We start from the raw sequence: 15594 nt of genomic DNA on the forward strand, positions 1-15594 counted from the left end.
GGCGTCGGAGCCAAAAGCAAACACTATACCTTTCTTTAGTAAGAAAGGCAAAAATGGAAATTTTCTAAAATCTGAACGGTAAATCCGAATGAGGTCAAATTTGTTTCAGAACATCGAGTATGGTCTTGATTATGATGTGGAGAAAAAAAATTAGATAAAATGCCAAAGGAATAGTTTTGGCATTTGGTGAAAATTGGCTTTTACCTTTTTTAGGGGTTTTTCCCCCTCATAGTGAATTAGTCCACAAGCTGTAAATCAAGAACCACATTACCGACATGGATGAAAATTTGGGAGAATGTAGGGCAGGAAAAATGCAATTTTTTGGACAAATAAACGATTTCAATACTTCAATTTTCGACCGAATTTTCATTTGAAAACCGCCTGATTTGGTGAAAACACAGTCCGAGTCCCCATAAAAAATGGATAAATTCAAATTTGGTATGGAACTGGTTCAGGTTCAGCACATCCCCTTTCAAATGCGCCCAAGAGAGCTTAAATCCATAATGTGGGCTCTGAGAAACCCCCTACCACAAAATTGAGCACTTTTTTACCACACACGGACGTCACGCGTGCTCTACAGTAAATTAAGCGCCAAAATTCGGATATTGGAGATAGACCAATTCTGTCATTGTCAAACGATCGGGCGTCTGAAATCGATCGTCCATGATTTTTTGCAGATTTTTCGAATGAATATTTCTCGAGAAATGATTTGGGAACGAAGCTTGATTTGGCGTCGGAGCCAAAAGCAAACACTATACCTTTCTTTAGTAAGAAAGGCAAAAATGGAAATTTTCTAAAATCTGAACGGTAAATCCGAATGAGGTCAAATTTGTTTCAGAACATCGAGTATGGTCTTGATTATGATGTGGAGAAAAAAAATTAGATAAAATGCCAAAGGAATAGTTTTGGCATTTGGTGAAAATTGGCTTTTACCTTTTTTAGGGGTTTTTCCCCCTCATAGTGAATTAGTCCACAAGCTGTAAATCAAGAACCACATTACCGACATGGATGAAAATTTGGGAGAATGTAGGGCAGGAAAAATGCAATTTTTTGGACAAATAAACGATTTCAATACTTCAATTTTCGACCGAATTTTCATTTGAAAACCGCCTGATTTGGTGAAAACACAGTCCGAGTCCCCATAAAAAATGGATAAATTCAAATTTGGTATGGAACTGGTTCAGGTTCAGCACATCCCCTTTCAAATGCGCCCAAGAGAGCTTAAATCCATAATGTGGGCTCTGAGAAACCCCCTACCACAAAATTGAGCACTTTTTTACCACACACGGACGTCACGCGTGCTCTACAGTAAATTAAGCGCCAAAATTCGGATATTGGAGATAGACCAATTCTGTCATTGTCAAACGATCGGGCGTCTGAAATCGATCGTCCATGATTTTTTGCAGATTTTTCGAATGAATATTTCTCGAGAAATGATTTGGGAACGAAGCTTGATTTGGCGTCGGAGCCAAAAGCAAACACTATACCTTTCTTTAGTAAGAAAGGCAAAAACAATTTTAACAAAAGTCCGGAAGATTGTAAAAAGGGTGGTTTTTGTAAGAAAACCCGGCATGTTATACATTTTTAGAAAGGTATTTAAAAGACCTTTCCAACGCGTCCAAGACATTGAAGATCTGACAACCCTATCAAAAGTTATTACCACTTAAGTGTTATTTATGTACTTTTTGGAAGCCGGATCTCAGATATCATGATGAAAACGTTGTCCGGATCTATCATGCGACCTGTCGTTGGATAGGTAATCGAAAGACCTTTCCAATGCATTCAAAACATAAAAGATCTGCCAACCCTATCAAAAGTTATAAGCACTTAAGTGTTATTTATACACTTTTTGGAGGCCAGATCTCAGGTATTTTGATGAAAACGTTGTCCAAGTATATCATGCGACCTATCTTTGGATAGATAATTAATAAGCCTTTCCAACGGGCACAAATTGAATTGCAGATTTGACTACGCTATCATAAGTTGTAAGCACATAAGTGCCCTGAAATAATAATGAGATGAATAATTAGTCAAATTGATAGAACACTTAAAGGTCCGCCCTATTTTGGATAGCATTACCTTTTAAATGTGAGGAAGGCACCAACCACCTAAGGGTGGATTAAGTAATGTTTTTTCATTGTAATTTTTGTAATTTTTACCTGTCGATATCTCGGAAACTTTTTGTCCGATTTTCTATGTTGGAAATTTTTTTTTTTTGCAAAATGTTCTGGGCTTTGCATTAAACATATTTCTAGAGTTCTAGAGAAGGTCCTATAAGCAGATAACATTCTAGAATTTATCTGGTCTGAACTATGACTTTTTTTTAATGAGGAAAAGTAATCGCTTGAAGAATTTTTCAAAAGTGTGTGTGTGTGTGTGTGTGTGTGTGTGTGTGTGTGTGTGTGTGTGTGTGTGTGTGTGTGTGTGTGTGTGTGTGTGTGTGTGTGTGTGTGTGTGTGTGTGTGTGTGTGTGCAACCAACCAAACGGGACCACGCGGTCGCTTCTTACAAATTGAGTTGTTTCCATGTATTTTTAGATCTACATTCTATACATTCAAATAACTTGCATTTGGAAGGTGTTAGCTCTGCCGAGCTTCGGTGCCCCATTTCTACGCTGGCTATCCTAGCGCGAGGTACTTCAGCTTTATCGACAAGCCCCGCCCTGAAGAACGTTTGGACCAATCGGAATTCCGAACCCTTGTCAAATGGACAAGGACACAGCGCGTATATAGTTGATAGTAACAGTATTCCTAATTCCAGTCATAGCTAACCAAGTCGCGAAGGCATAGTGGGGTTAGCATTTTTGATTACCAATCCAAAGAACGGGGAATCGACCCCGACTCGAGCGACTTTGATTTTTCGTTCATGTTCAGAGTTTCAAGATTTATATTTCTTATACTTTCTCGTTGGGAGCAGATGGGAATCGAACCCAGGACCATTCGCTTACAAAGTGAACACCGTGACCAGTAAGCCACGGCCGCTCCTGATTGAAGAATTTTTTAAAAGTTCACTAAAAAATCATTTTAACATTGAAAATTGGAACAAAAGTTGGCGAGATATCGTCAGTTTAAAATTACAGCTGTTTCTCAGAAACTGATTGCCCGATTTCAAAGTCTCAGAGGGAAATTTGTAGGAAATTTTCTCATCCATTAAAAAATATTTTTTGAAGGGACGTTTATGTATAGTAGCTAGGGGAAATTTTCGTATGTTTGGCAGGTTAAGCACTCACTTCTTATTGAGCTATTTATCACTCGATTTCAGTTGAAAACGCTTTTAATTAGCTTTAATTGAATGTCAAAGTTCTGACCTGCCAACATTAGAGGCACGCTGGAATTAGATGCTGTTCCCCTATAACTTGAACAATGTAAAGTACTTTTTTATTGCAAATTTGATTTCTGTAATTCTCTGCCAACTCACACAGCAGTTGCCCCGACCCCTCTTCGATTTGCGTGAAATTTTGATCTAAGGGGTAACTTTTGTCCCTGATTACGAATCCGAGGTCCGTTTTTTATGTTTCGTGACGGAGGAGCGGTATGACCCCTTCCATTTTTGAACACGCGAATAAAGAGGAACCAAACCACAATAAAGAGGTGTTTTTCAATAATTTGCAGCCTGAAACGGTGATGAGATAGAAATTTGGTGTCAAAGGGACTTTTATGTAAAATAGACGCCCGATTTGATGGCGTACTCAAAATTCCGAAAAAACGTATTTTTCATCGAAAAAAACACTAAAAAACAGGGTTGTTACGGACGGCGCGGATCGCGCGGATGGCGCGGATGGCGCGTATCGCGCGGATCTGGCGCGGAATGGCTGGCTAATTTTGCTCAGGCGCGGATTTCGCGCGGATAGCAATCTTGATAATCAAAATAATTGAGAACGATAGAATTTCTTTCAAATTACAAAGGAAAATATTATTCGTTTTTCGTTTTACGGAGCAAGGTGGGGGACGCGGCCTCAAGTTAGTCCAAGTCCGGTTTCTTGTGGAAAAAAGGGTAGTGGCCGAACTAGTATTGCATACCAAATGAACACCACCGGAAGATATAGGGGATCGGGAGGGGGAAGGTGAAAGAAAATTAGTGTAGGTGTGAGTAGTAAGAACTTGGATGACATGAGCAGTTACGGTAATCTAAGCTTAACACTGATGAAGGAAATCTGAAATTATGATTCAATCAAAAACTAAATTGAGATTTATACAAAAGGAACCTAGGATATATTACTAATTTAATGGAAATCAAATAAATTTACTGGAAAATTAAAGATTTTTTTTTTTTTGCGGAGCGAGGTGGGACAGCTAGGATCAAGTCAGTCCAAGTCCGGTTGTGTCAAGGAAAGGTAATGAATGTGTTAGCCTGTGAAGTGCCACTTACACCCCATGGGGAGCGGGGAAAGAGGACATGATTGGGTAGGTTATAATGAGATTGTGTATGTGAGAGTGTGTATTGTTGTAAATATTCTAATTTGATATTTCGTTCTCTATCGCCGCTCCCCACAGTGTCATAAAAACCCCGTCTGCAAGAGCAACCCAAAACTAGTTTTGAAGGTTCTAACTTTTTAAAGTAAAACTGTTAAAACTCCCAAAACCAGGATCAAGTAGCACGTGCAAACGGAGTACATTTTCCATACGCTAACGGACTTTTACTGATTGACAACTTGACTGTTCCAACAAAGCAATAAACGCAAAATTAATTATAAGGGAAAATGCCAGAAAAACTTTTTTCAATGGAAATTACTGTATATATTAGGATGTAACAAAAATGACTTTTTGGCGGGCATTCAGGGGTTTATTCCGGTGGGCATACTGAGCCTAAATCCCAAATATGAGATTGATTGGACGTAACAGGAGCTGGCGCTCCGCCCTTCAATTTTAAATGGGATTTAACCCGTAAAAAAAGATTTTTTCAAAAATGTCACTTTTTGAGGCATTTTGGCCACCAATGCGTTTACCAAAAACATCACTGGCGTATAGGCCAGATCCTTGCGCATCCCTTGGTATATATAACATTGAAGTTTGGAGCATCCTGGTGCTCAGTACAGACCTTCAAAGTTTGGCATATTTTCGAAAAATCGGTCCCAGCAAAATCGAATGGCGTCTCGGGCGTCGCGAGGTGCGACGCATATCTTTTTTGCCGGGGCCGATTTTTCGAAAAAATGCCAAACTTTGAAGGTCTGTACCGAGCTCCAGGATGCTCCAAACTTCAATGTTATATATACCAAAAGATGCGCAAGGACCTGGCCTACACGCCAGTGATGTTTTTGGTAAACGCATTGGTGGCCAATATGCCTCAAAAAGTGACATTTTTGAAAAATTCTTTTTTTACGGGTTAAATCCCATTTAAAACTGAAGGGCGGAGCGCCAGCTCCTGTTACGTCCAATCAAGCTCATATTTGGGATTTAGGCTCAGTATGCCCACCTGAACAAACCCCTGAATGCCCGCCAAAAAGTCATTTTTGTTAAACTCTAGTATATATAACCTGTAAAGTTAGGAAAAATATAAAGAGTCGAATCTCTGGTTGTCAATAACTAAAGGGACCATCGAGACAGATAATATAAGAATCCAAAAGCCGATTCGATTAGAAAATATAAGCAAGGTGTGATCGTCATTGAGATCATATTAACAAAAAGAAAGTTTAAATAAAATCAGATAGACCGTCAAAATAGAGAAAAGTTGGGATAAAGAGAAATGGAAAAAAGAAAGCATCGAAAAATGAAATTTGAAGAACTAAATAAATCTTCTACAGAAGGAGGAATACATAGAGACATTGACAACCAGTGAGCCGACTATAAATAATAAAGACAACTAAAGTCACATACCTGATGATGGGTAATACCTTGGGTAATACCCATCTTACCGATCACTGGGAAAAGGCACTTTTTGCGGGAGCTGCAATTGCTTGATGGCCTACATGCCTTGGCGATCCCCAGGTTGAAGTTTCAATCGCTTACAGCCGCATCCGGAACATCACGCAGACGCTGTAGTTTCTCATCGTCCTTTTAGTGTTCGTCTTCCTTTCTTCTGGTGTAAGCTGCTTTCTTTGGTTGTTCTGGTTTTATTTCTCGATCTTGATCTGGAACTGGTTCGAAAAGAACAGAAGAAAAAGGACAGCAGTATCTTCGTTTTCGTTTCGTTTTACGGAGCAAGGTGGAGGCGCGGCCTCAAGTCAGTCCAAGTTCGGTTTCTTGTGGAAAAAGGGTAGTGGCCGAACTAGCATTGCATACAAAATGAACAACACCGGAAGATATAGGGGATCGGGAGGAGGAAGGTGAAAGAAAATTAGTGTTGGTGTGAGTAGTAAGAACTTGGATGACATGAGCAGTTACGGTAATCTAAGTTTAACACTGAATAAAGAAAATCTTAAATTGTGATTCAAAGTAAAAAGGCCCGGAATAAATTAAATTATTAGTTAATTAAATAAAAAAATGTAACTTATCGGAGATCTATACTAAAGAAACCTAAGATGTATTCCAAATTTAAAGGAAATAAAAAAAATACTAGAGAGCAAAAGATGAAAACTAACTGCCGACCTGTCGCGTCTGTCAGTAGTCCTGTCGTACATTACAAATAGAAACAGACACTTCGACCAAATCAACTAATAATTTAAATCCAATTATTCATCTACGGAAACCTAACTAACTTTAATCAACAACCTAAACTAAACTGCCTGAATGTAAATTTAATCTCAAATCCTCAAATGTTTTATTACAACGCCAAATAAGGTAAAGGACCTTTTCAAACCAGCCTTGCCGCTTCCAAAAACCAATAAACATAAATGAACAGTTCATAAGTTGAACACTCGTCATTAAGACGACTATTTCGTGCATTCCAGTTCATTAGGGCACACAAGCTTTGCAAACAAGAGTGTATCTCTATAATACCTTATGTAAACTGTCATTTAAGTGAAGGAGACACTCTTGTTCACAAAACCCATGCGCCCTTTTGAAATGTTAGGCTCCATTTGATCGTCAAGGCTCCAGTAGACCCTCGATTCGCAACAATGGTAGATACAACCATAATCCGTCAACCGTTAGTTCAACAGATTAACGAATTTTGTCCGATGTCATTACATTATTGATTGACCGAGACTCTATGGAAATTTTGACATATCAAAACAATACACAGCTTATAATATACTTATATATCTATGTTTTCTGCAGCCCTACCAGGCCTAGAAGAGGCATCTGTTTATTGTGAGTAAGCGCTTGTTTTCAGAGTTCATTTTTTCAATTTAAAAGGGAGGGGAGACTATTTGCTTCAATGAACTCCTACTTAAGCCCTGGGACCATCTCTAACACTGATCACTCCTAGCTAGGAATTTACACCTAGACACAATGTAGAGATCCGATCGCAAGTGTTGGCCGGATAATAGGGTAATATTATCAATATTTAATTTTATAATTGAGCCAACCCGCTAGCGGCGACAAGATCCTTACTCATGCCCAAGGAAATTACAAAGGAAAATATTATTAGGAATTAAATGAATTCAATCTTTTCGTTGAGTGCGAAAACATCAATTTCTAAGAAGTTGTTAATGAAGAAAATTTTCTTCTAAAAATTATTGATTGTTTTTTTTTTTTTCTTAATACGAAACTTTGAACTAATCTTCAAGGAGCGATTTTTTTTAATGTATTGAAATTTGTTATATAAATTTAACATAACATTACAACTCATTACTTTTAAAACATCTGCTTCACAATTCAAATAAATACCAATTTTATAAAAATCAAAATAACAAAATCCGAAAAATTTATAGAATTTTAAAAATTTTAAGCTATGAAAATCTATAGATTTTCTATGTTTTTTTAATATAAAAATTTAAATTTTTAATTTTTTTGTTTATTGAAAAAAATAAAAAATCTGTTGCCACTCTGATTCAGGTAGAATTGATTCTACTCCCAATTATCACAACATGACGAAATCCACTTAGAAATCTGCTAAAATCTCCGTCTAAAAGCGAAATGTAATGTTAAAATTTAAAAAATAAGAAATCTGGAATTCAACAATTTGAAATTTCAGAATTTACATATTCAAATAATAAAAAAATAGAATTCATAATTTGAAATTGTCAAAACTTACAGACTCAAAAAAAGTAAAAAAGTACGAATTATTAAATTGAAAAATTACGAAAATTTTACAATTGATTTTTTTGTTAATTTTTAATTTTTTAAGAAAGTTATTAAATTATTAAATTATTAAATTATTAAATTATTAAATTATTAAATTATTAAATTATTAAATTATTAAATTATTAAATTATTAAATTATTAAATTATTAAATTATTAAATTATTAAATTATTAAATTATTAAATTATTAAATTATTAAATTATTAAATTATTAAATTATTAAATTATTAAATTATTAAATTATTAAATTATTAAATTATTAAATTATTAAATTATTAAATTATTAAATTATTAAATTATTAAATTATTAAATTATTAAATTATTAAATTATTAAATTATTAAATTATTAAATTATTAAATTATTAAATTATTAAATTATTAAATTATTAAATTATTAAATTATTAAATTATTAAATTATTAAATTATTAAATTATTAAATTATTAAATTATTAAATTATTAAATTATTAAATTATTAAATTATTAAATTATTAAATTATTAAATTATTAAATTATTAAATTATTAAATTATTAAATTATTAAATTATTAAATTATTAAATTATTAAATTATTAAATTATTAAATTATTAAATTATTAAATTATTAAATTATTAAATTATTAAATTATTAAATTATTAAATTATTAAATCATTAAATTATTAAATTATTAAATTATTAAATTATTAAATTATTAAATTATTAAATTATTAAATTATTAAATTATTAAATTATTAAATTATTAAATTATTAAATTATTAAATTATTAAATTATTAAATTATTAAATTAATAAATTATTAAATTATTAAATTATTAAATTATTAAATTATTAAATTATTAAATTATTAAATTATTAAATTATTAAAGTATTAAATTATTAAATTATTAAATTATTAAATTATTAAATTATTAAATTATTAAATTATTAAATTATTAAATTATTAAATTATTAAATTATTAAATTATTAAATTATTTAATTATTAAATTATTAAATTATTAAATTATTAAATTATTAAATTATTAAATTATTAAATTATTCAATTATTAAATTATTAAATTATTAAATTATTAAATTGTTAACTTATTAAATTATTAAATTATTAAATTATTAAATTATTAAATTATTAAATTATTAAATTATTAAATTATTAAATTATTAAATTATTAAATTATTAAATTATTAAATTATTAAATTATTAAATTATTAAATTATTAAATTATTAAATTATTAAATTATTAAATTATTAAATTATTAAATTATTAAATTATTAAATTATTAAATTATTAAATTATTAAATTATTAAATTATTAAACTATTAAATTATTAAATTATTAAATTATTAAATTATTAAATTATTAAATTATTAAATTATTAAATTATTAAATTATTAAATTATTAAATTATTAAATTATTAAATTATTAAATTATTAAATTATTAAATTATTAAATTATTAAATTATTAAATTATTAAATTATTAAATTATTAAATTATTAAATTATTAAATTATTAAATTATTAAATTATTAAATTATTAAATTATTAAATTATTAAATTATTAAATTATTAAATTATTAAATTATTAAATTATTAAATTTTTAAATTATTAAATTATTAAATTATTAAATTATTAAATTATTAAATTATTAAATTATTAAATTATTAAATTATTAAATTATTAAATTATTAAATTATTAAATTATTAAATTATTAAATTATTAAATTATTAAATTATTAAATTATTAAATTATTAAATTATTAAATTATTAAATTATTCAATTATTAAATTATTAAATTATTAAATTATTAAATTATTAAATTATTAAATTATTAAATTATTAAATTATTAAATTATTAAATTATTAAATTATTAAATTATTAAATTATTAAATTATTAATTTATTAAATTATTAAATTATTAAATTATTAAATTATGTTACTCTCTTCTATGTATGTCGCATCTTTTTTTATATGGCGCGGATTTCGCGCGGATTTGGTTTTGGGGTCGGCGCGGATCTGGCGCGGATTTTTTCTCGACTTTTCCGTAACAACCCTGAAAAAAGTTTTAAAAACTCTGCCATTTTCCGTTACTTAACTGTAAAATTGTTTTGAACATATCATTTTATGGGAAATTTAATGTACTTTTCCAATCTACCTTGACCCAGAAGGGTATTCTTTCGCTTATAACAATTTTTTATTTTAAATTTTCGTATTTTTCTAACTTTGCAGGGTTTTTTTTAGAGTGTTACAATGTTGTAGAGAAAAAGCTGGTCGTCATTGATAATCGCCGTTCATGGTCACCCGTGACAGACACGGACGACGAAACAAAAAGAAAAGCAAAAAGTAATTTTTTATGATTTTTTTTTCGTAAAATTGCGAAAAAAAAATTGCAGTTTAGTAACAGAAAATGGCAGAGTTTTTAAAACTCGTTTTTGGTGTTTTTCTATGAAAAATACGTTTTAAGGAATTCTGAGTACATACGCCATCAAATCGTGCGTCTAATTTTACATAAAAGTCCCTTTGACACCAAATTTCTATCTCATCACCGTTTCTGGCTGCAAATTATTGAAAACACCTCTTTTTTCGCATGTTCAAAAATGGAAGGGGTCGTACCGCCCCTCCGTCACGAGATATCTAAAAACGGACCTCGGATTCGTGATCAGGGGATTACCTATTTCGCCTCGAAAAATATTTTTTATCATGTTTTTGTTCAGGTTTTCGATATTTTGCAATTTATGTCTTCTAAACCAGATTTTACACCATCACGCAATGTAACTCAGAAGATGTCTCCAAATAAAAAATAATAAATAATACGTATGTTTTGTAATATAAAGTTAAATGAAAAATCGTTTTTTTTCGTGAACCTATTTTTTCTGAATAGTCCTAATCATAACCTTAAACTATGTCGAAGACACCAAATCGATCAGAACATCCTTTCTCAAGAAACAAAATTTCATAAATTTACATACCCATCCAAAATTGTACAGAGACTCGTATAGAAAAACGAATTATGCTTCTTTTGATCAAGGGAATGCATGAACTAGGTTTTATTCAATTTAAAAAACTACAAATAAATGATTTGCGAAATCGTAGAGAACCACTCTAATAGTTTTTAATTTCGGTATCAATTGAAATTCGGGAAATGTTGAGAAATTGTCGGGAATTCGAAAATAGGATTTCACTGGCCTGTTGCCACCTTAATTTGTAACACAAACAGTATAAAATTTGAGAAATATATTAAGATACTTAGATTTGACCACCCCAGAAAAACATACTTACGCTTAGCAAAACGTTTTTTTAGTTTTTAACTTTTTATACTTAAGTTCTAAAATGAACATTTTTATCCAAATGATTCGCGTTGGACATTTTTTATTTTGAACAAAACTTGTGGGTGTTTCATTTGATTTTCGGTATTTGAAAATTTCTGAAATAAGTTAAAAACGGAGAGTCATTGTCCTCAAATAAACCACTCCAACTCAAACCCCTAATTCAACTTGACAAATCACTCAAATCAGGTACAACCCCTCAAACAGCTATCGTCATGTTCGCGCTTCAAATCTCGTTCCAGTCGTATTTCTGTATACCAATTAAAAAGCCGTTAAAGAGCTGGCGGTGGAAGCTTGGTCCACTCCAAAATAAACCAACTCGACACTCCATGTTCGCGAATACTTTGCGCTCTCCCCCTCGCAAGTATCTGCACACTCGCACTTTTGTTTTTGGTCCAGAGAAATGTCGCCCACGCACCGACCAATCATTCGCTTACGCGAGGTGGCGTCAATCACGGGCACATAAAAATCCCGTCGTTTTTTTTTTGGCCGGTCGAAAAAGGCAACGGCTCTACGCGTCGTCGGTCCAGACACGACTCAACGCAGTCGTGAACTCTTCTCAATCGGCGTTGCTTTAAAAGGCTCGACTAAATATTTTGATTTTACGCGAGCTCGTCGTTGGCCTTGTGAAGGCATAGATTCTTGTCGAACTTTGTGTGCGTGCGGGGCCGGGTTATTCAATAAACCACTTAGCCACGGAGGAGCATAACACGTTCCACTTGTGCCAAAGTTGGGGTTGACGCGTTGAAAGCTAGAGGCTTCTTTTTGATCTATTTACAGATGTTGACCGGTGAGAAACCTGTCGCGAAGACCACGATCGAGTTCGCCCACGAAAGGTGCTCGAAAACAATCAAAAATTTACATATTAATTGGAATATCGATACGCTTAACCAAATTAATTACGAAGATGTTTATCCTTCACAACTTGAGGTTTTCGAACTGAAGAGGCAATCGCTTAATGGAAATTAAAATTGATCGACTCATAAGTGGATGATTTATTCTTTTCATTAAACAAAACTAATGGTTTACATTTATTTTGAATCAACGCGCCGTTCTCGGTAGAAATTTTGCATCGTCAGCTTGAAGAACGAATTTAAAATGTTCTCAATTTTTAAAACATTAGCGAAAAAATGTAAAGAGATGATAACTTGTCAACTGGAGGTGTACAGTGGCCTGCAATACACAAATAAGTAATTATTGGAAGGTCCTTGAATCTCACCATCTATTCAAAATAATTTTTTTATCTAGGGATGGCTCCCAGACATAGTTTAAATGTGTGTTGCCAACAAACTTGAATTTAAATATAACTTTTCAAAATATTTCGATTTTGGCAACAACAAAATTCAACATCAACATCCAGTGTTGCCAGGTCAACATTTGAAAAATCTTGCCAAGTGTACAAATGTACTACAAAATATAAAATAATACTACAATATTTTGATTTTTAGTTACACATTAGCTTTTTGAAATATTATTCCTTTTAAACATATCATAAATTGAAGAATTTTGTAATTTGCACGTTCATGTTTTATTTATTTTTTTTTTTTCATATCCGGCAAAAAACCTAAAATCTTGAAAAAGTTTTCTATTTCTTAAATTATATTTATCAGAAAATGTTAAGTATTAATAATTTCAATTGAAAATTTGTTAAAAAAAATTAGTTTGATGTTATGATTTCTAGCGTGCGAAGATCGAGCAATAATATTGACGGTTTCAAAATAATTTTATTTATGAACATCTTCTGACCAAATTTAATGGTTAAGATATCAAGAAATTTAGTTTTATAGTCCAACAATTTGTAAATTACTTACAGTCAAAGCCTCGATTATCTAATGTTTCGATTATCCGAAATTCGACCATCCGATGGTTTGAATGGGACTTCAAATGATCGCGGATTTCTTTTTTCGTGAAAAACATCAAATTCGAATTCTGCGAACTCATTTTAGTCGAATTTGTATGGTTGATTGCCTTAAAAATACTTTACGATTCTAAAAAAATCTTTAACTTCTTTAAAATTCTAATTCACTTTAGAGTAATTTATAGTATACTTAAGCTAAACAATAAAAATACAGTGAGTCTGAATTGTATTATGCAAATTCAGTTTTTTATTTTAACTCAAAGAAAATTTGTAAAAATTTCAAATATTTGCACATGTTACAAATTTTTGCTGACAGCTCTGCTTTCACTAAGTTTGAATAAAATCATGAATAAGATTTAAAATATAGGTATGTCATCTTCGGAAAAGTTGTAGATATTAATAAGAACTATTCAGAAAAATAAATACACGGAAAAAAAAATAAATTTCCCAAAAGCCGTATTTTTGAATTTTTGATTTTTTTTTAATATGTTTTAAGGAACAAAAACCTGCATCTTTAAAGCCATTCAGAAGAATGGAACAAAAAATTGGCGAGTTATTATTTTTAAACAATGATTTTTGTAACAAATTGAAATCTTGTACTTAAAATTATTTGACCTCATTATTTCAAAGTAAAATTGAATTTGCAATCGAAAAGTAATTTCAAATTATTCGATTAAGTGCACCATTTTCAAAATATAGTAGTTCAAAATAAAAATGTTGTCCGATAAATTCCGTTTTTTTACGATTTAAAATAGTGTCCATGATTGTCTATTTCTAAATATATTTTTATTTTTGAAAAGTTCAGAAAATTTCCTAAAATTTTGTCTAAGAAACATTGAAGATTGGACCACTGGTTGCTGAGATACAACGGCTTAAAGAAAAAGAAATTTGAAGTTTTCTAAGGCTTCCAACTTTCCAATTTCTAATGTCAATATCTCAGCAGCTAATGATCTGACATTCAATGTTAAAAAATGAAACATTCGTGAAATTTTTCGATCTTTTCGAAATTAATATTTATAAAAAAAATCAAGACTAACATTTAAAAAGGGCGTAATATTGAATGTTTAGCCATTTTGAAATGTTAGTCTTAATTTACACTTGAGCAGTTCTCTACGAAATCGGTCTTTTTTCTTTAATTTTAATTTTTGTATTTTTTAATCCGGCTGAAATTTTTTTGGTGCCTTCGGTATGCCCAAAGAAGCCATTTTGCATCATTAGTTTGTCCATATAATTTTCCATACAAATTTGGCAGCTGTCCATACAAAAATGATGTATGAAAATTCAAAAATCTGTATCTTTTGAATGAATTTTTTGATCGATTTGATGTCTTCAGCAGAGTTGTAGGTATGGTTATGGACCACACTGAAAAAAAATGATACACGTTAAATTTTTTTTGGTGATTTTTAATTTAACTTTTTGTCACTTAAACTTGATTTGCAAAAAAACACTATTTTTATTATTTTTATTTTTTGATATGTTTTAGAGGACATAAAATGCCAACTTTTCAGAAATTTCCAGAATAGGCAAAAAATCTTTGACCGAGTTATGATTTTTTGAATCAATACAGATTTTTTCAAAAAATCGAATATTGGTCACAAAAATTTTTCAACTTCATTATTCGATGTAAAATCGAATTAGCAATCAAAAAGTACTTTAGTGATTTTTTGATAAAGTGCGCCGTTTTTAAGTTATAACCATTTTTAGGTAACTTTTTTGAAAATAGTCGCAGTTTTTAATTTTTTTAAATTAGTGCCCATGTTTGCCCACCTTTGAAAAAAATATTTTTGAAGAGCTGAGAAAATTCTCTATATTTTGCTTTATTGAACTTTGTTGATACGACCCATAGTTGCTGAGATATTGCCATGCAAAGGTTAAAAAACAGGAAAATTGATGTTTTCTAAGTCTCACCCAAACAACCCACCATTTTCGAATGTCGATATCTCAGCAACTATAAATCCGATTAACTATGTTAAGACATATGAAACATTCGTGAAATTTTCTGATATTTTCGAAAAAAATATTTTCAAAAATTTAAAATCAAGACTAACATTTCAAACGGGCCAAACATTCAATATTACGTCCATTTTAAATGTTAGTTAGTGATGCATACTTCTGAATGGCTTAAAAGATGAGGGGTTTTGTCCCCTCAAACATATAAAAAAATTACAAAATTAAAAAAATACAGATTGCACAAGGATTCAGTTTTCATTTCCAGTCTAGTAAAATAGCTGACCTACGGCTATGCGACATGTTAGGTATCGTTGCATGAAATAATATTGTAGCGCAACATG

Source organism: Culex pipiens, chromosome 3, assembly GCF_016801865.2.
Source record: "Culex pipiens pallens isolate TS chromosome 3, TS_CPP_V2, whole genome shotgun sequence".
NCBI lineage: Eukaryota > Metazoa > Arthropoda > Insecta > Diptera > Culicidae > Culex > Culex pipiens.